At 36.1% G+C, this 21,748-nt stretch overlaps 1 protein-coding gene across 1 annotated transcript in view; it reads left to right on the top strand.

Moving 5' to 3' along the window:
* Positions 1-252: 252 nt before the first annotated feature.
* LOC128666681 (uncharacterized) overlaps positions 253-21,748 on the top strand; it is a 215,366-nt gene continuing 193,870 nt past the window's right edge. Inside the window, exon 1 of the mRNA XM_053721407.1 lies at positions 253-1,546. The gene's annotated coding sequence lies outside the window, so the exon portion shown is untranslated. The remainder of the gene's footprint in view (positions 1,547-21,748) is intronic.

Below are 21,748 nucleotides of genomic sequence, written 5' to 3'. Positions count from 1 at the left end.
TTTAGGGGGTATAGTATCTAGGATTGATATGTTAGTATGGGACAAAGGGAGGGTGGGGGGAGTTTGATAAGGTGCTGCTGTTGCTGCCATCTGGCTGAGTGTGCCTCCATCATCATCTGAGGATTGTTCAATGGACATAAAAGAAACAAAGTCCTGAAGATCGTCATCCTCATTTGACTCCGGGTCTGTATCAGAAAAAGAAACCTTCTTCGGGGTCTTATTGCCCCCTTTCAACTGGTGTACCTTCTTATTACTCTGATTTCTTCTGGTGTACTTCCTTGATTTCCAATTATACACCCTGTTACTTTTATAGTCCTCAGTGTCTCTGGTATATTTCTTAAATTTTATGGTGTCCAATTCTTTTTTTGCTTTATCCACTGTAGATTGTAAAATGCTATCCAGTTTGGGGTAATCTTGGTGGTCCATAAAAGTGTTAAGGTCCTTTTGAATGTGGTCTATGTGTTCTCTAGCCTCCGCTAGTTTCATATTTTTGTGTTTAACAATGAGTGCCATAAGTCTGAGAGAGCATTCAGACAGTATTGTGTTCCATTCTAAGGCAAATTTGTCATCTGTGATGAGAAAGGTATGATATTTCCTCAGACCTAAGCCCCTGGGAACCATTCCTAGAGACATGTATTTCTCTAGTGAGCGTTTGTCCCACCATAATTTATATTCATTAATTAATGCTCTCTCCATAGACAAAAAAGCATCACATATATCAAGTAGGTCCAACTTGTTCTCAAAAGTCTCTTCTAAACTAGGTCTAGTACCCTCTAGGTTTGCCACTGTTTGCATAGAATAGAAATGTTGAGCCATTTTGCCTTTGTTATACTATATTCGCTGAAGGAAGCTAGTAATCCAAGATTATAATGCTATTTATTTAAAGCAATATTGAAGTAGCATATAAGTAAATAATCTTGAGATTATAATCAAAATATTCCCTTGAAATGATCCCTTAGAATAAAGTGGTGAATATAATAATAGTAATTATCTGGGCTACGTGGAGTCTGTTATAAGTGATTAGTTATAATTAAAAACAAGCTTATGGGTTCAGTCTCTAACAGGTTAATCCAGAATTATTATCAGAGTATGCTTAGGAGCAGTGCATGTAGACAATTAAAGCAAACACACAGTCAGCTTAACAAAAGAGTCACAATGGTACAGCTGTAGTTAGAAAGCTCAGCATTTATACATGTGAATGTATTATCAAGAAGAGCTGCTGCAACCCCTTTGTGTATGTGCACATGTATTCCACAGGATTCAAACATTGCATTGTATTTAGGGTGTTAAACGGTGTCTCCTTACCAAATCCGCTATCTGTTTCTTCTCCCTCTCCAGTGCCGTTCAGCTGTGTACTGTAGCTCTGTGAATCCTTAGCGTGTACACGCTGCGTGTGTCCTGGTCCGTATCTGATGACGTCACCGCTGTGCCTCAGCGTGTATTGACGGTCTGATTGCTGTGCTCCATGCGAATTCACCTTCTTGGAACAGGAAAAGAAAGTCCACAGCTAAGCTCAGTCTGTAGAAGCGATCTCCATCGCTTAAAGGTACGATCCAAGGAAGGTCCAGACAAAGAAAAGCTCAAATCTGAGTGGTCTTTAATTAAAAGCTTCACATAGTATAACAAATAGGCATAAAAAATGGCTATGAATGAGGGCCGTAAGGAGGGCTGGGGTGGGCGTCTTCCGCATTTCAGCTCCTATGGAGCCTTAATCGTAGACTGTATAGTGCCCTGATGCCCTGCACTAATTAATATAGGCTGACCTCACCAGTTATTGGTTACTAAGGCCCTCCTATGCTGCCAATAGACAATCTCAAAAAGGGTACACCCCCATCAAATTAGGCTCCATTGTTGATATCCTGAGCTTAACTGCACCAATTTCCTGTTAACATTTTAATTGCCAGCTTCAATTACCTATAAGCACTTTTAGAGCCAAAAACAATGTACTTTACCATAGTATATAAAGGTATAATAACTTAAAGCCATATCTACTGTTACAATAATGTATACTATAACTCGGCTAGAAATTTACCTAATTGGTTGACCACTTATAAGTATTGAATCACAGGCAATGATTATGGGAGCATAACTGTTGGATAATTTATGTCCTTTAAGGGGTCTGACTTATTAGGGAGACGAATTTGAGAATAAGATTGGCATATATAGACACACACACATATATACAGTATATATATATATATATATATATATATATATATATATATATATATATATATATATAGGCACATTTAAACATGTATTTGTACATATTGATATATATATATATATATATATATATCTCAATATTTACAAATATATGTTTAAATGTATATATATATATATATATATATATATATATATATATATATATAATTTCAAAAAATGTGTTTGGTTTAGTTTGTGTAGAAATCTTTCCACTAGAATATGTAAATGTAAATGCCATTATCTTTGAAAGGTACACAATGAAAACCCTGAAGAATAAGTATTAGTAATTATAATTTCAAAAGCTATCCCATAGCTGTAAGTTTCATTTCACACATATTTTGTAAGCAAGGACTATACTATTGTTTTATGCTTTATTATATGTAGGTGTGTCTACTTATGTTTGTCTGGATGTATTTATCTCTCTCTTTATATATAAATGTGATATTGGAAGTGGGTTTAAAGAGATAGTATACTATACAATTGTTTTTAACTTAATCGGTTTCCAATTACAGTATAAAATGTATGAGATTTGCTTTTTAAGGTTTATTTGTGTATATTCATTAGCTGATTTTGTGTTTTGAAGCCACAACCTAATAAAATGGGTTGAGCTTGTAGGTATAATCAGATCTCATTACTTTATCACATTGTGTAAATATACCTGCTTCTTTATCTTATATCTGTCCATAAACCAATCATCAATATTTGTAGAGAACAATGGGAAATTAACATTTTATTACATTATCTCTTCTATAACCCACTGGGAGTGTAATTTCTTCTACTGGCTGTGTTAACACAGCTTGGCCTTGAGGCCAAAAACTTTCAGGATGGGTGGGGATCCCACAGACTAAATCAACTATTTTAAATGCCAATATAAGGGTACTGGAAACACTTGTAAACAATTTAATAAACTCCAGTAGGTAAAGTGGATAATTGAGAACAAATTAAAATGGAGATATTTTTTAAATAAACTGTCCCTTTAAGGGGAAGGTTTGCTTGTTTGCTGATGATATGTGCTTTGTTATTCTATGTTCTATGTCTCTGTACATACTGCCCTGTGTTTTGTTTTTCTATGTACTATATGTCTCTGTACATACTGCCCTGTGCTTTAGTATTATATGTTTTATATGTCTCTGTACATACTGCCCTGTGCTTTGTTATTCTACGTACTATATGTTTCTCTGTACATACTGCCTTGTGCTTTGTTATTATATGTACTATATGTCTCTGTACATACTGCCCTGTGCTTTGTTATTTTACGTACTATATGTTTCTCTGTACATACTGCCCTTTGCTTTGTTATTATACGTACTATATGTTTCTCTGTACATACTGCCCTTTGCTTTGTTATTCTATGTACTATATGTCTCTGTACATACTACCTTGTGCTTTGTTTTTCTATGTAATATATGTCTCTGTACATACTGCCCTGTGTTTTACTATTATATGTTATATATGTCTCTGTACATACTGCCCTGTGCTTTGTTATTCTACGTACTATGTTTATCTGTACATACTGCCCTGTGCTTTGTTATTATACGTACTATATGTTTCTTTGTACATACAGGGAGTGCAGAATTATTAGGCAAGTTGTATTTTTGAGGATTGATTTTATTATTGAACAACAACCATGTTTTCAATGAACCCAAAAAACTCATTAATATCAAAGCTGAATAGTTTTGGAAGTAGTTTTTAGTTTGTTTTTAGTTATAGCTATTTTAGGGGGATATCTGTGTGTGCAGGTGACTATTACTGTGCATAATTATTAGGCAACTTAAAAAAAAACAAATATATACCCATTTCAATTATTTATTTTTACCAGTGAAACCAATATAACATCTCAACATTCACAAATATACATTTCTGACATTCAAAAACAAAACAAAAACAAATCAGTGACCAATATAGCCACCTTTCTTTGCAAGGACACTCAAAAGCCTGCCATCCATGGATTCTGTCAGTGTTTTGATCTGTTCACCATCAACATTGCGTGCAGCAGCAACCACAGCCTCCCAGACACTGTTCAGAGAGGTGTACTGTTTTCCCTCCTTGTAAATCTCACATTTGATGATGGACCACAGGTTCTCAATGGGGTTCAGATCAGGTGAACAAGGAGGCCATGTCATTAGATTTTCTTATTTTATACCCTTTCTTGCCAGCCACACTGTGGAGTACTTGGACGCGTAAGATGGAGCATTGTCCTGCATGAAAATCATGTTTTTCTTGAAGGATGCAGACTTCTTCCTGTACCACTGCTTGAAGAAGGTGTCTTCCAGAAACTGGCAGTAGGACTGGGAGTTGAGCTTGACTCCATCCTCAACCCGAAAAGGCCCCACAAGCTCATCTTTGATGATACCAGCCCAAACCAGTACTCCACCTCCACCTTGCTGGCGTCTGAGTCGGACTGGAGCTCTCTGCCCTTTACCAATCCAGCCACGGGCCCATCCATCTGGCCCATCAAGACTCACTCTCATTTCATCAGTCCATAAAACCTTAGAAAAATCAGTCTTGAGATATTTCTTGGCCCAGTCTTGACGTTTCAGCTTGTGTGTCTTGTTCAGTGGTGGTCGTCTTTCAGCCTTTCTTACCTTGGCCATGTCTCTGAGTATTGCACACCTTGTGCTTTTGGGCACTCCAGTGATGTTGCAGCTCTGAAATATGGCCAAACTGGTGGCAAGTGGCATCTTGGCAGCTGCACGCTTGACTTTTCTCAGTTCATGGGCAGTTATTTTGCACCTTGGTTTTTCCACACGCTTCTTGTGACCCTGTTGACGATTTTAAATGAAACGCTTGATTGTTCGATGATCACGCTTCAGAAGCTTTGCAATTTTAAGAGTGCTGCATCCCTCTGCAAGATATCTCACTATTTTTGACTTTTCTGAGCCTGTCAAGTCCTTCTTTTGACCCATTTTGCCAAAGGAAAGGAAGTTGCCTAATAATTATGCACACCTGATATAGGGTGTTGATGTCATTAGACCACACCCCTTCTCATTACAGAGATGCCCATCACCTAATATGCTTAATTGGTAGTAGGCTTTCGAGCCTATACAGCTTGGAGTAAGACAACATGCATAAAGAGGATGATGTGGTCAAAATACTCATTTGCCTAATAATTCTGCACTCCCTGTACTGCCGTGCTTTGTTATTATATGTACAATATGTGCTTATTAAAGGCTAAGCTACCTTCTGTGCAACTATACATAAAAGCCACTTTGACTCAAGGGGGCCTAGTTATCAAGCCGTCTACTTTACCTGCCTTCGCCGGTTCAATACCCCCGCCTAAGCTCGCCTACCATCCCCGCCGCGGACCTGCAAAATTTCACCTAAGTTATCAATAAAGCTGTCAAAAAGCCGCGCACCAAGTACGGGGCGATGAGCTCATCAGATCTCGCTGCTCTTCGGCTTTTTGACAGCTTTATTGCTAGCCTGTCACTAAGCACCCACACTAACTACACTGTTCTACCCCCTATAACGGCGCCCCCGGAGCCCCCGCAACTAAATAAAGTTATTAACCCCTAAACCACCGCTCCTAGACCCCGCCCAACTCTTATAAATGTATTAACCCCTAAACCACCGCTCCCGGACACCGCCGCCACCTACATTATACCTATTAACCCCTATCCTGCCCCCCCTATACCGCCGCCACCTATAATAAAGTTATTAACCCCTATCCTGCGGATCCCGGACCTCGCCGCAACTAAATAAATAGTTTAACCCCTAAACCGCCGCTCCCGGACCCCGCCACAACCTATATTAAACTTATTAACCCCTAATCTACCCCCCCTACACCGTCGCAACCTATAATACATTTATTAACCCCTATCCTGCCCCCCCTACACCGCCACCACTGTAATAAAATTATTAACCCCTAAACCTAAGTCTAACACTAACTAAATATTAATTAAATAAATCTAGATAATATTTCTCTTATTAACTAAATAATCCTATTTAAAACTAAATACTTACCATTAAAATAAACCCTAATATAGCTACAATATAAATAATAATTATATATTAGCTATCTTAGGATTTATTTTTATTTTACAGGCAACTTTCAATTTATTTTAACTAGGTAGAATAGCTATTAAATAGTTATTAACTATTTAATAGCTACCTAGCTAAAATAAAGAGAAATTTACCTGTAAAATAAAAACTAACCTAAGTTACAGTTACACCTAACACTACGCTATCATTAAATAAATGAATCCTATTTAAAACTAAATACTTACCTGTAAAATAAACCCTAAGATAGCTACAATGTAATTAATAATTACATTGTAGCTATTTTAGGGTTTATATTTATTTTACAGGTAACTTTGTATTTATTTTAACTAGGTACAATAGCTATTAAATAGTTAATAACTATTTAATAACTACCTAGCTAAAAGAAATACAAAATTACCAGTAAAATAAATCCTAACCTAAGTTACAATTAAACCTAACACTACACTATCATTAAATAAATTAAATAAATTAAATAAATTAAATACAAATACCTACAAATAAATACAAATAAATACACTAACTAAAGTACAAAAAATAAAAAAAGAACTAAGTTACAAAAAATAAAAAAATAATTTACAAACATTATAAAAATATTACAACAATTTGAAGCTAATTACACCTACTCTAAGCCCCTTAATAAAATAACAAAGCCCCCCAAAATAAAAAAAATCCCTACCCTATTCTACATTTAAAAGATACCAGCTCTATTACCTTACCAGCCCTTAAAAGGGCCTTTTGCGGGGCATGCCCCAAAGAAAACAGCTCTTTTGCCTGTAAAATAAAAATACAACCCCCCCAACATTAAAACCCACCACCCACACACCCCTACTCTAACCCACCCAAACCCCCCTTAAAAAAAAAAACCTTAAAAAAACCTAACACTACCCCCTGAAGATCTTCCTACCTTGAGTCGTCTTCACTCAGCCGAGCCGAATTCTTCATCCAATCCGGGCAATATCTTCATCCAAGCGGGGGGCTGAAGAGGTCCATCATCTGGCTGAAGTCTTCATTCAAGCGGGGGCTGAAGAGGTCCATCATCCGGCTGAAGTCTTCATCCAAGCGGGGGCTGAAGAGGTCTTCCATCAGGCAGAAGTCTTCTATCAAGCGGCATCTTAAATCTTCTTTCTTCCGGCTCCATCTTCATCCCGCCGACGCGGAACATCCTTCCTCCACGGTGAACTCCCGACGAATGAAGGTTCCTTTAAATGACGTCATCCAAGATGGCGTCCCTCGAATTCCTATTGGCTGATAGGATTCTATAAGCCTGTCAATAGTGATGTCGCGAATAGTTTGCCGGCATATAGTTCCCAGCGAACATAGCATGTTCGCGTTCCTCCTACCTCCTGGACAGCATCCATTTTTGATTCATTCGGAAGCTGCATTCTTAGTGAGAGGAGGTACAGTGTAGCTGCTGCTGATATAATAGGGAAATCGATAGCTAGGCTAGTGTATTCAGTGTCCACTACAGTCCTGAAGGACTCATCTGATCTCTGCTGTAAGGACATCACCCCAAAAAGCCCTTTTTATGGCTAGAACATCAGTCTGCTTTTTTTTTCCTGTGTAATCTAATTGCAGTTGCCTGTCTGCCAGAGTGTGTGTCAGGTTCACAGCGTATACTGTGCCCACTTGCCCAGTGCCACCACTCATATGTGGTGTAACAGTAGTGTAGATTTAAAAAAAAAAACACTTTTTTCACTGTGTTAAATAATAGCAGTCAGTTTCCTTCACACATGTGCATTTCAGTGCCTGCCTGCCAGGGCACAGTGTCACCCCAGTGCAACTCATATCTGGTGTAACAGTAGTGTAGATTTAAAAAAACAACAACACTTTTTTGACTCTGTTAAATAATAGCAGTCAGTTTCCTTCACACGTGTGCGTTTCAGTGCCTGCCTGCCAGGGCACAGTGTCACCCCAGTGCAACTCATATCTGGTGTAACAGTAGTGTACATTTAAAAAAAAAAACACTTTTTTGACTGTGTTAAATAATAGCAGTAAGTTTCCTTCACACATGTGTGTTTCAGTGCCTGCCTGCCAGGGCACAGTGTCACCCCAGTGCAACTCATATCTGGTCATGTAACAGTAGTGTACATTTAAAAAAAAAAAACACTTTTTTGATTGTGTTAAATAATAGCAGTCAGTTTCCTTCACACGTGTGCGTTTCAGTGCCTGCCTGCCTGCCAGGGCACAGTGTCACCCCAGTGCAACTCATATCTGGTGTAACAGTAGTGTACATTTAAAAAAAAACAACACTTTTTTGACTGTGTTAAATATTAGCAGTCAGTTTCCTTCACACATGTGCGTTTCAGTGCCTGCCTGCCAGGGCACAGTGTCACCCCAGTGCAACTCATATCTGGTGTAACAGTAGTGTACATTTAAAAAAAACAACACTTTTTTAACTGTGAAATAATAGCAGTCAGTTTCCTTCACACGTGTGCGTTTCAGTGCCTGCCAGGGCACAGTGTCACACCAGTGCAACTCATATCTGGTGTAACAGTAGTGTACATTTTAAAAAAAATACAATTTTGACTGTAATAGATTGAATAGCAGTTAGTTGTCTGCAAGCGTGTGTGTCAGGCCTACAGCGTCTACTCTGCCAACTTCTGCCAGTGCACAGTGCCACTCATATCTGTTGTCACAGTAGCTTCCATGCATAGTACCACTAATCGGAAAAAAAATGACAGGCAGAGGCAGGCCACCCCGCAGGGGCCGTCGTGTTCGTGGTGCTGTGATTCCCTTTGGCCCTAGAATAATGCCCAGTGTTCAGAGGCCACGTACCCCAAACTCGAACATTACACAGATTTGTTCTCCTGTTAAATCCGGACCAAGAAACCAGAGATTCTCTTCTCTGGTGACTATCTCGGGTCCATCTGTCCAAGGGTATGACCTTCCGCAGGTCAGATGGGACAATTGTTACAACAGATGCCAGCCTTTTAGGTTGGGATACAGTCTGGAACTCCCTGAAGGCTCAGGGATAGTGGACTCAGGAGGAGACCCTCCTTCTAATGAATATTCTGGAACTGGGAGCGATATTCCATGCTCTTCAGACTTGGCCTCAGTTAGCAACTCTGAGGTACATCATATTTCAGTCGGACAATATCACGACTGTGGCTTACATCAACCATCAAGGGGGAACAGAAGTTCCCTAGCAATGTTAGAAGTCTTAAAATAATTCACTGGACAGAGACTCACTCTTGTCTAAAAGCTATCATTATCCCAGGTGTTGAGAACTGGGAGGCAGATTTTCTAAGTCGTCAGACTTTTCATCCGGGGGAGTGGGAATTCCCTCCGGAGGGGTTTGCACAAGATCAAGCAGGAGAGTGCTTTGGTGCTTTTGACAGCGCCTGCGTGGCCACGCAGGACCTGGTATGCAGATCTGGTGGACATGTCATCCTTTCCACCACGGTCTCTGCTTCTGAGACAGGACCCTCTACCTCAGGGTCTTTTCAACCATCTAAATATAACTAATCTGAGATGGACTGCCTGGAGACAGAACGCTTGATGTTATCAAAGCATGGCTTCTCTGAGTCAGTAATTGATACCTTAATACAGGCATAAAAGCCTGTCTCTAGGAAAATTTAACATAAGATATGGTGTAAATATCTTATTGTTATGAATCCAAGGGTTACTCATGGAGTAAAGTCTGGATTCCCAGGATATTATCTTTTCTCCAAGATGATTTTGAGAAAAGGGTTGTCAGCTAGTTCTTTAAAAGGACAGATTTCTACTCTGTCTATTCTTTTGCACAAGCGTCTGGCAGGTATTCTAGACGTTCAGGCATTTGGTCAGGCTTTGGTTCTTCAAGGAGTTCCATTTGAACCTTTTCATTCCATAGATATCAAACTTCTATCTTGGAAAGTTCCTTTTTGGTAGCTATTTCCTCGGCTCATAGAGTCTCTGAGTTATCTGCGTTGCAATGTGATTCTCCTTATCTGGTTCTCCGTACGGATAAGGTAGTCCTGTGTACCAACCTGGGTTTTTACCTAAGGTGGTATCTAACAAGAATATCACTCAAGAGATTGTTGTTCCATTCTTGTATCCTAATCCTTCTTCAAAGAAGGAACGTCTATTACACAATTTGGACGTGGTTCGTGTTTTAAAGTTTTACTTACAAGCTACTACAGATTTTCATCAAACATTCACCTTGTTTGTTGTCTATTCTGGACAGAGGAGAGGTCAAAGGACTTCAGCAACCTCTCTGTCTTTTTGGTTAAAAAGCATAATTCATTTAGCTTATGAGACTGCTGGACAGCAGCCTCCTGAAGGGATTACAGCTCATTCTACTAGAGCTGTGGTTTTCACTTGGGCCTTTTTTAAATGTGGCTTCTGTTGAACAGATTACAAGACGGAGTCTTGGTCTGCGTTTCATACTTTTTCAAATTTAACAAATTTGATACCTTGCTTCTTCGGAGGCTATTTTTGGGAGAAAGGGTTTTTTACAGGCAGTGGTAACTTCCGTTTAAGTACCTGCCTTGTCCCTCCCATCATCCGTGTACTTTAGCTTTGGTATTTGTATCCCATAAGTAATGGATGATCCGTGGACTGGATACACTTAACAAGAGAAAACATAATTTATGCTTACCTGATAAATGTATTTCTCTTGTAGTGTATCCAGTCCACGGCCCGCCCTGTCACTTTAAGGCAGGTAATTTTTCCATTAAACTACAGTCACCACTGCACCCTATGGTTTTCCTTTCTCTGCATGTTTTCGGTCGAATGACTGGTAATGGCAGTTAGGGGAGGAGCTATATAGCAGCTTTGCTGTGGGTGGACTCTTGCAACTTCCTGTTGGGAAGGAGAATATATATAATTAGATACAAGATAATCACAGAGGTTAAAAGTATATTATTATAACTGTGTTAGTTATGCAAAACTGGGAAATGGGTAATAAAGGGATTATCTATCTTTTAAAACAATAAAAATTCTGGTGTAGACTGTCCCTTTAAACGGGGAGTTTGGTCTGTCACTGTGAAGCGGGCGCAACCCTTACACTACCTGATCGATACAACATCATACCATATGTTTTAAAGCACATTATTCCAAACAATTTAGGAATGTTAGGTGATTTATGCCCTTTATGGCTTAAAACCAGACTCTGCATCAACTATGTAATTTTCCATGGGAGTTTTGCCATGGATCCCCCTCCGGCATGCCACAGTCCAGGTGTTAGTCCCCTTGAAACAACTTTTCCATCACTATTGTGGCCAGAAAGAGTCCCTGTGGGTTTTAAAGTTCGCCTGCCTATTGAAGTCTATGGCAGTTCACCCGGTTCGCCCGTTTGCGAACAGTTGTGGAAGTTTGCGTTCGCCGTTCGCGAACCCAAATTTTTATGTTTGTGACATCACTACCTGTCAACATAGCTAATTACACGTCAGTGAAGCAAACACTGGCTCAGATTCAGGGCAGTTGGTCCTTTTAAACTCCTCATTTTTAATAATGATTATTTATTAAATAAGAAATTCAAATTATGTCTCCAATTGTTAAAAAAATAACTATATATGTGAATTCCAGGAAACATTTAGAGTGTAGAAACCGGGTTAGCAATGGCACTATTGTAGGCAATCCCCACTATGTTTGATAATTAGAGTAGTGAAAACTGGATGTCTTCCAGTCTATATCTTCACTTATCTTCTTATAATAATCTGTGAGGGATGGTGCTTGTGCACAAAATAGAAATATACTGCAAATTAGTGAAACCAAAGAAGTTTCACTGGAAAGTGTGCACTTCTAGCACTCTGCTGCCCAGACTGGGGGTTTGTGCTATACGGATAAATTTAAAATATAACTTTTATTTAGACAATTAAAATAAACTACAACATCATTCATACATTAAAATTCCAAATAGAGAGAAAATCACGTATTGAAATGATCCAGTAAGTCAGTAGTTGAATTCACAGTTGTGAATAAATTATATAATACTGGATACACTTGTGTTGTTCCACTGCTGGTGTAAATACATAAAAATGAGAGGGTTGAAACTAAATAGTTGTCCTACATGGTCATATGTAGACCACTAAATGGATTACAGTAGGATTGGAGGTCTGGTAATATTGGATAGAGTGGAGTGTGGGTTAATATCGAAATAATAGGTTGGGGTGCACAGTTACAAAGCTTGTATCAAACCTGATGTGCTAGAGACTGAAACTCAAGTAGTTAGATAGTATGACCAGTCTGAATAAATATAGGTCATGCAACTAGTGGGGAGTGATGATGCAGTGTATGCATATTCTACAGGGGAATTTGTCTGAATAAATATAGGTCATGAAACTAGTGGGTAGTTCTATTGTTGATATTGAGACCAATACTGATCACGGCTATATACCAAGCATAATACAAATTAATAAATAGAAACCGTAAATGCAAACGGGTTATTATTTAAGCTGTCAGTAAGCGGCAAATTAGAAACCTCTTTAAATTCATCTGGTATTAGATGACACTGCAACCACACAAGTTGCAGCGTTTACATACTACGCTCTATGCTGCACAATCTTAATCCAGTTAGCTATTAGATTAGCGTTATTATTTATGCTGACTGCAATACTTACTTTTTGAGCTACAAGTGAATTTTTCTATTACCGATACCTATAATCACTTACAGTTCTAAGCATATAGAACAGTATACTAGTGTACCTTCATTTGTGGCTAGATATCCTTTAGTGAATCTTAACACTTGACAACTTCAGTGTCACAGTAAGAATACTCGAGACTGTCAGCAGACTTGAATCTGCAGAGACACCGATATTAATCTACTGTTACTATTGTGTTACTGAATCAGAAGCTATTTACCAAGCCACAGTTGAGACAGAACATGTGTACACAGTAGTACACATTAGACCATGTTACCAGATGAATAGAATGTAACATATATAATCTAACTATAATACTGTCGGATGTGAATAATAAATCCTGATTAATCTGTTCACACCACATTTAATAAATCAAACCAGTACTTGTATCACGTATCCCCCATTAATAGATACATATATCTGTATATGAATTGAGTGGAGTACAAATATATAATTTATTGATTTACACAGTTTTATCTTTTAAACCATTTGATGGTGGATCACACAACCTGACTATTCTAATAATATACTGAAACAACCTGAATATTAATATCAAACTAACATAGGTGTATATGAATCTATTGGAGAAGGATTATATAATCTACTGATAGATCTTGAACATGGATATCTAATTTACAGAATAATAATTAAGTGATATAAATCACTGGTACCCTTCTTATAATATCCAAATTCCCCTGGAGAATATGCATACACTGCATCATCACTCCCCACTAGTTTCATGACCTATATTTATTCAGACAAATTCCCCTGGAGAATATGCATACACTGCATCATCACTCCCCACTAGTTTCATGACCTATATTTATTCAGACAAATTCCCCTGGAGAATATGCATACACTGCATCATCACTCCCCACTATTTGCATGACCTATATTTATTCAGACTGGTCATACTATCTAACTACTTGAGTTTCAGTCTCTAGCACATCAGGTTTGATGCAAGCTTTGTAACTGTGCACCCCAACCTATTATTTCGATATTAACCCACACTCCACTCTATCCAATATTACCAGACCTCCAATCCTACTGTAATCCATTTAGTGGTCTACATATGACCATGTAGGACAACTATTTAGTTTCAACCCTCTCATTTTTATGTATTTACACCAGCAGTGGAACAACACAAGTGTATCCAGTATTATATAATTTATTCACAACTGTGAATTCAACTACTGACTTACTGGATCATTTCAATACGTGATTTTCTCTCTATTTGGAATTTTAATGTATGAATGATGTTGTAGTTCTCAATATATTTTAATTGTCTAAATAAAAGTTATATTTTAAATTTATCCGTATAGCACAAACCCCCAGTCTGGGCAGCAGAGTGCTAGAAGTGCACACTTTCCAGTGAAACTTGCAGAACATTTAGAGTGTGATCAAATGTTTCTGAGGCCTAAAAAACAGTAACTCTGTACCTGTGCACAGTTAATACCTGAAACTCATACTTTATCACAGAGGTAAATTACAAATGAGGGGGGGGGGGGTGATATCTGCTTTTTACAGGCCAAGCTACTTTTAGTGCAACTCTACATAAATTCCATTTTGACCCAAGGCATTTGTTTTTAAATATATACTTAAAGGGACACTAAACCCTAACATTTTCTTTCATTATTCAGATAGAGAATACAAATTTAAACAACATTACAAATTACTTCTATTATTTATTTTGCTTTATTTTTTTTAAATATTCTAATTTGAAGAAAAAGCAATGCACATGGGTGAGCCAATCACCCCATGCTTCTATGTGCAGGAACCAATCAGCAGCTACTAAGCCTATCTATGCTTTTCAGCAAGGAATATCAAGATAATGAAACAAATTAGATAAAAGAAGTAAATTAGAAAGTTGTTTAAAAATGCATGCTCTTTCAAAATCATGAAAGAAAAAATGTGGGTTTCATGTCCCTTTAAATACACTTGACATTGTTGTTTTGATAAATAATACATTTTTTTAAATACTGTTTTATTTATTTCAATATATCGTTGATTTTTTCTTTCTTCTAACAATATAGAGTCTGATTTACAATGCAATAACTGCCAATATCCATATATCTGTACCTCAAGCTGCTATGAGAAAGGTCTTAAATGTTTGTGTAACAGCACAATGTATTAAATGCATCTGATTGGAGGTGAATTTGATGTACTTTTTATGTGAAAAGGATAGAGTAAGCCATATTTTAGTTTTTACCTCAGGCTACAAGTCACAGGTGACACAAGAGAGTGGATCTAAAATAGGTGCATAAGTTAAACATTATGGGGTATTTGGGAGATAACAGAGGTCATATGATTCAATAGAATATTTTGACATTCTTTTACATATTATTTTAATGTTAAAGATAAGAACCAATTGTTTAAAATGGTTATTTTATTTGAAATTACACATTTCCGTTAAAATATTCTTACTAATGTCACATTTTATAAACAATATCCATTCAAATAGTATAAAAACAATTATCTAGGACCCAAATAATTACAAAATAAAATTTGAGGATTTAGTTGCATCTTTTGGCCAAAAGGTGGTGACCCTTGCATAGAATATAAAGCAAGTATGTGTAAGTAGGGTAAAATTAAATCTAAACATGTTTTCAACAAAAGTGCTTAACTAAAAATCCTATTATATCTCTTGGCCAAAAGATGGTGAAGCCTACTTTCCACGTCAAGGAACCCCAAGCAAGAGGGTCCTAACTCTGACCCTAACATTTCTAAATGAGCTGAACCTTTTCTAACTTTAAAAACTTTTTAAAAATATATTTATTTTAAAAAACAAGTAACCTATTTGAGTGATAGTGAATTAAGAAAAAAATCAAAAAGGATTTGTGACAGTCAACATTATTATTAATACAACATTACAAGGTATAAAACATGGCATTATGGACACATCAAATGAGTGCCTTTGGCATTAAAAGTGCTAAATTATCTCCAGTTCCTATAGTAAAAAAATTAAGTCAATGCAATAAATCTTAATGAATATGCTGGTCTCTCTGAAAACAAAGAGATTAGAAAAAAATTAGATATAAAAAAACATAAAATGTTTAAAAAAGACAAGACAAGGAAATAATACATCATGGGAAAATTAAAAAAATAAAGTTTAAAATACAAAATTCAAAAACTATATTTCAAAAGTATATAAAACAATTTAAGTCCATTCTGTCCATACTAAAGAGTCCAACTCAGTTAGTCACTGAGCCAATCAAGGTCTGTGCTCTCTCCTTTAAAGGATTTCTTTGAAATCTTATGGTTGAACAACAGTTCGGTTTCTATGGGGATAAGTCTGTTGGCATAGAAGAAAATCACCACATGGTGCTCTCCTTTAATGTTCAGCATCCTGTAGACTGGTTTAAGATTAAACCTCTTCCTAGAATGGTTTATCAAGCGTCCAACGGTTTCTTTGTCCGGATGACAAGGACAGGGGAAGGTTTGAGCATCAACACACAGGGGTATACCAGACGGATCATGGAAGAAAAATAGATATCTCTTTTCATCATCAACAGATCTTTCATGCAATTGCCGACCTTCGTCTGCTGAAATGATCACGCCATGGTAATCACAAACAATCTCCCCTTTCTGGAAATTGCGTGTTGTTACCACTGTCTTCCCGTCTCCTACATCTGTGATGGACAGTCCTCTCCATGACTGGCGCTTCACAAGTGAAATTATCGCCTTGTCATTGGGGTCCCATTCATTTGACTTGGTTGGCTCCCAGCTTAACAAGACCTTTGAAATGTCCGGGATGTTTGTTTTCCATTCCTGCTTGTCCATGAAGCGTTGAATCTGTTTCTCTGTAGGTTGTCTTCTGGTGAAATGCTCTGTAATATACAGAAAAGGCATAAGATAAATATGATATTTAACTAGTTACGTATATGGAAATACTAACATAAAAAAATCAATCTTCTAAAACTAGCAAAGAAGACAAAACTTAGTGTAATTCTTTTTTATATATATTTACTATATTCCAAACCATATTATATAAATATACCAAGCAGCACTGATACAACATTAGTAGAAACATATTGCAAGAGATTGTAAAAATGTCTATTTTTAATTTTAGCCATTTTAAACTTATATAAACTTGTTTTTGTTTCTGATATTGTATAAATAGTTTTCTATTTGATTGTCATTTACTTACTCAATAGTTCTTCTTTTCTAATATTTCTCTGGACAGTCCTCCACTTGTCATAGCATTGTCTATCAAACTGTCCAGTAAACTCTGCCCTTGTTTTCTTCTTTGGGGGTTGCCCATCAATTGTTACATTAAACTTCTTAACCAGTCTCTCAAAGGCATATTCTTTATTGAGTCTGACACTTGTACATCCTACTGCTGCCTGTGGAGGGTTGATCCTGCTGGTTGTTGGCCTGTAGAATAAATAATAAGAGTGTTACAACAAAAGTTTGTCTATCCTATGTAAATTTAACAACATACATTTTAACAAAATACACATTTGTATAATAAGTTAGCTGCCCTATCTGAATAGTACAATAAGTGAGCTGTCCTATAGATTGTTGACTAAGGAGAGAGGAATTTGAATATCATTAAAGTTGCTATAATATTCAGTAATCGATCAAGGAAGGCTTAGCAGTAGACAATAGTGTATATGCTCAGTCAGTGCTCAGTCTGAGACCTCTCTGAAATCTAGCAACATTTATACCCCAGTTTAGTAACAGATATTATATTTTTAAAGTTGTCACCCAACTGGAAAGTTTTACAAAGCCTGATATTAACCCTCTCTATACATGGGCAGAATACTTCACACTTAAGTATAGTTTAATCACAGCAACTAGGATAAAATAATCTAATGCTGGTTTTTATGCAATACACATAGAAAAAAAAAGACAGTAAAATAAAAACAAGTAGTACTTACGCTGCTTGTGTTGGTGCTGGCTTTCCAACGAAATAGCCACCCCCTAGCTCGAACATTCTGACCGCATTATCTGCGTATATGGCAGGCATGATTGCCAGAAGCTGGTTATAGTGGTAGATCCGCCCGTTTTTCAAATGCCTAATCATCCCCTCTCTGGCTTCCTTCACCACGGCCTGAATCTGTTCCTCGGTGGAATCTTTCATGCACTTTTTTCGCAGGTGAATAGACAGACGGTCCTCGTTCTTTATGCAAAACTTGCATACTAGGGGAATTCTATTTACCTTTCTGTAGAATTAAAAGAAGAAACAAAGTCAGTATTGCACTAAAATTACTTTAAACATATTATCAGCAGTAGCAGCAAGCAAAGGATGTTCCGCATAGGGCTGGTTTTATTTTATTTATAACCGTATACTATTTTAAATACAGATTAAAGGGACAGTCTACACCAGAATTTTTATTGTTTTAAAATATAGATAATCCCTTTATTACCCATTCCCCAGTTTTGCATAACCAACACAGTTATAATAATATACTTTTAACCTCTGTGATTATCTTGTATCTAAGCCTCTGCAAACTGCCCCTTTATTTCAGTTCTTTTGACAGACTTGCAGTTTAGCCAATCAGTGCCTGCTCCCAGCTAACATCACGTGCACGAGCACAGTGTTATCTATATGAAATACGTGAACTTACACCCTCTAGTGGTGAAAAACTGTTAAAATGCATTCTGAAAAGAGGTGGCCTTCAAGGTCTAAGAAACTAGCATATAAACCTCCTAGGTTAAGCTTTCAACTAAGAATACCAAGAGAACAAAGCAAAATTGGTGATGAAAGTAAATTGGAAAATAGTTTAAAATTACATGCTCTATCTGAATCATGAAAGTTTATCTTGGCCTACACTGTCCCTTTAAGCTAAAATGTTTAGTCAGTTAAAGCTGTTAATATATTGATAACAATTAGGCATATACATAGTTAATACAACAATTAATATCTATTATATTATAGTTTTTGTAATTCTTCTATTTCCTAAACATTTTATATTTTGTATATTAAACTAATATGTTATTCATAAACTACATAAGTCCACATGCTTGAAAAATTGTATCCAGTTAAAGCTGTTACTATCTTGATAACAAATAGGCATAAAGATAGGGAAAAAAACATTAATACTTACTGTGATGCTGTTTCCATCTTACAAAGAAAAGTTGTTCAACTTGCAAAAAAATATGTTATAAAGAGAGAGAGTAAAAGAAAGATGGAAATATAATAGTAAATAAATAAGTAGGTATAGAGGTAGATAGATAGATAGATAGATAGATAGATAGATAGATAGATAGATAGATAGTAGATAGCTAGTTCGATAGTTAGATAATTAGATAGTAGAGAAGAAAAATTTGAATCTCAGCAATGAAAACTGCTATAAGGTTCAGTAATCGATCAAGGAAGGCTTAGCAGTAGACAGGAGTGTATATGCTCAGTCAGTGCTCAGTCTGAGGCCTCTATGAAATCTAGCAACTTTTATACCTCAGTTTACTAACAAGTGTTATATTTTTAAAGATGTCAGCAAATGGGAAAGGTTTTTCAAAATGTCTTTGAAGCTTAAAATTGAACAAATCTTTCTACATGGGGAGAATACTTCACACTTAGACATCAGCAATACAGAAAATGCATATATACATAATCCTTTTAAGGTGTGGCTGGGTGCTTGATGCTATACATATATTTCTTTGAGCATGCCAAGGTGCAGGTGTGAAGTATTCACCCCCACCCTTTGCTAAGCATATCTATTATATAAGAGTTTGTTGTAATTGTTCTATTTCCTAAACATTTTGTATATTAAACTAATATGTTTTTCAGAAAGGTCTTAAATGTATTTCTCAGAGAATAATGTATTTAATACTTTGGATTTTATGTGTATTAAAAGGACAGAGTAATAATCAATATTAAAAGAATACTATTTTATTCATCTAGTATCAAGAAAGGTTTAAAATGTATTTGCAACAGCACAATGTATTAAATGCTTTTTATTGGAGGTTTATATATATATATATATATATATATATATATATATATATATATATATATATATTATTTTTAGTTATTTAAATATGTGCTTCAATTTTTCTTATTCAAGCATGTAGAGTTTATTTTATAAGGCCATCACTGCCAATACCCATATATGTGCAGATCAAGCCTTTATGTTATAGTAAATGTTGTGCAGTTGATATTTTCCTAATGTAATAATAAATAATTCTAAAGAAAGATAGGATTCATATCTAGATAGGCTCAGTAGCTGCTGATTGGTGGCAGCACAAAGATGCCTCATGTTATTGGCTCCCCCATGTTCATTGCTATTTCTTCAACAAAGGATACCTAAAAATGAAGCAAATTAGATAAAAGAAGTAAATTGCAAAATTAATTATATATATTATATATCCAGAACTGCCTTGTGCTTTGTTATTCTATGTACTATATGTCTCTGTACACACACATACACACACACAAAAACACACATACACACACACACACACATACACATGAACACACATACACACACACATACACACATACACACACATACACACACATACACATACACACACATACACACACACATACACACACACATACACACACATATACACACACATGCACATACATACACACACACATACACACACACACATACACACACACACATACACACACACATACACACACATATACACACACGCACACACATACACACACACGCACACACACACACACACACATACACACACACATACACACGCACACACATACACACACACACATGCACACATATACACACATACACACGCACACACATACACACACACACATACACACACACACATACACACACACACATATATACACACACACAAACACACACGCACACACATACACACACACACATACACATATACACAAACACACACATGTACACACACACATACACACACACATATACACACATATACACACACAGTAAAAGTCATATTTGTCATATTAAAAGAACTGGAGCTGAAAGTATATGTTAAGTGTCTAAAAAATAAATAGTGAATTTGGTTAATGTGTGCCACTTGTGTCACCTGTGACTCGTGTATCAGCCTGAGGTAAAAACTAAAAAATGGCTTACTCTATCCTTTTCAAATACACCTCCAATCAGATAAATGTAATACATTATACAGTTACACAAACATTTAAAGACCTTTCTTGATACTAGTTGAATAAAATATTAACATTTTGATTTATAAAATACAAATTGTGTGAGCATTTCCTTATAATAGAGGTTTTGTAAAGGGTTTATCTATTCCCCTGAAAATGTTAGGGTGTATAATTTAACATTAGAACCCTAGAGAAATACGTAAGTATTAGCAATTACAATTTGAAAAGCTATTCCATAACTGTAAGTTTCATTTCACACATATTTCACACATATTTTGTAAGCAAGGACTATTATATTGTTTTAGGTTTTATTATATGTAGGTGTGTCTATCTATGTTTGTATGTATGTATTTTATATATCTATTTATCTCTCTCTCTCTCTCTCTCTCTCTCTATATATATATATATATATATATATATATATATATATATATATATATATATATATATTGCTTTAGACCTGAGGAATAGATGAACACTCTAGAAAGCTTGTCTTTGTAATATTATGTTAGTCTAATAAAAAAGGTATCACTGCATACTGCAATACTTTGTTTTTTGAGCATCTTATATATATATATGTATACAGACGTGTATGTTTCATTTATATATATTCAGTATATATATTTATATAGGTATATATAGACACAGATATATATATATGTATACAGATGTGTGTGTTTCATTTATATATATTCAGTATATATATTTATATAGGTATATATAGACACAGATATATATATATTGATGTTTTGATATCCCTTCACCAGACATAAAAAAGAGTAAGTTACTTTATAATGCAGTTAAAGAAGAGAAAATGTATCAGATACACTCAGGGAATTACTGGAGAGGGGGTATGGTAAAGGTGGGTGAGGGACACGTATGGTGAATATAGCAATAAATATATAGCAAT

The sequence above is a fragment of the Bombina bombina genome, chromosome 7 (genome assembly GCF_027579735.1).
Source record: "Bombina bombina isolate aBomBom1 chromosome 7, aBomBom1.pri, whole genome shotgun sequence".
Classification (NCBI taxonomy): domain Eukaryota; kingdom Metazoa; phylum Chordata; class Amphibia; order Anura; family Bombinatoridae; genus Bombina; species Bombina bombina.
Note: the sequence above shows the minus strand (reverse complement) of the source record. Positions and strands in the feature narration are given on the sequence as shown.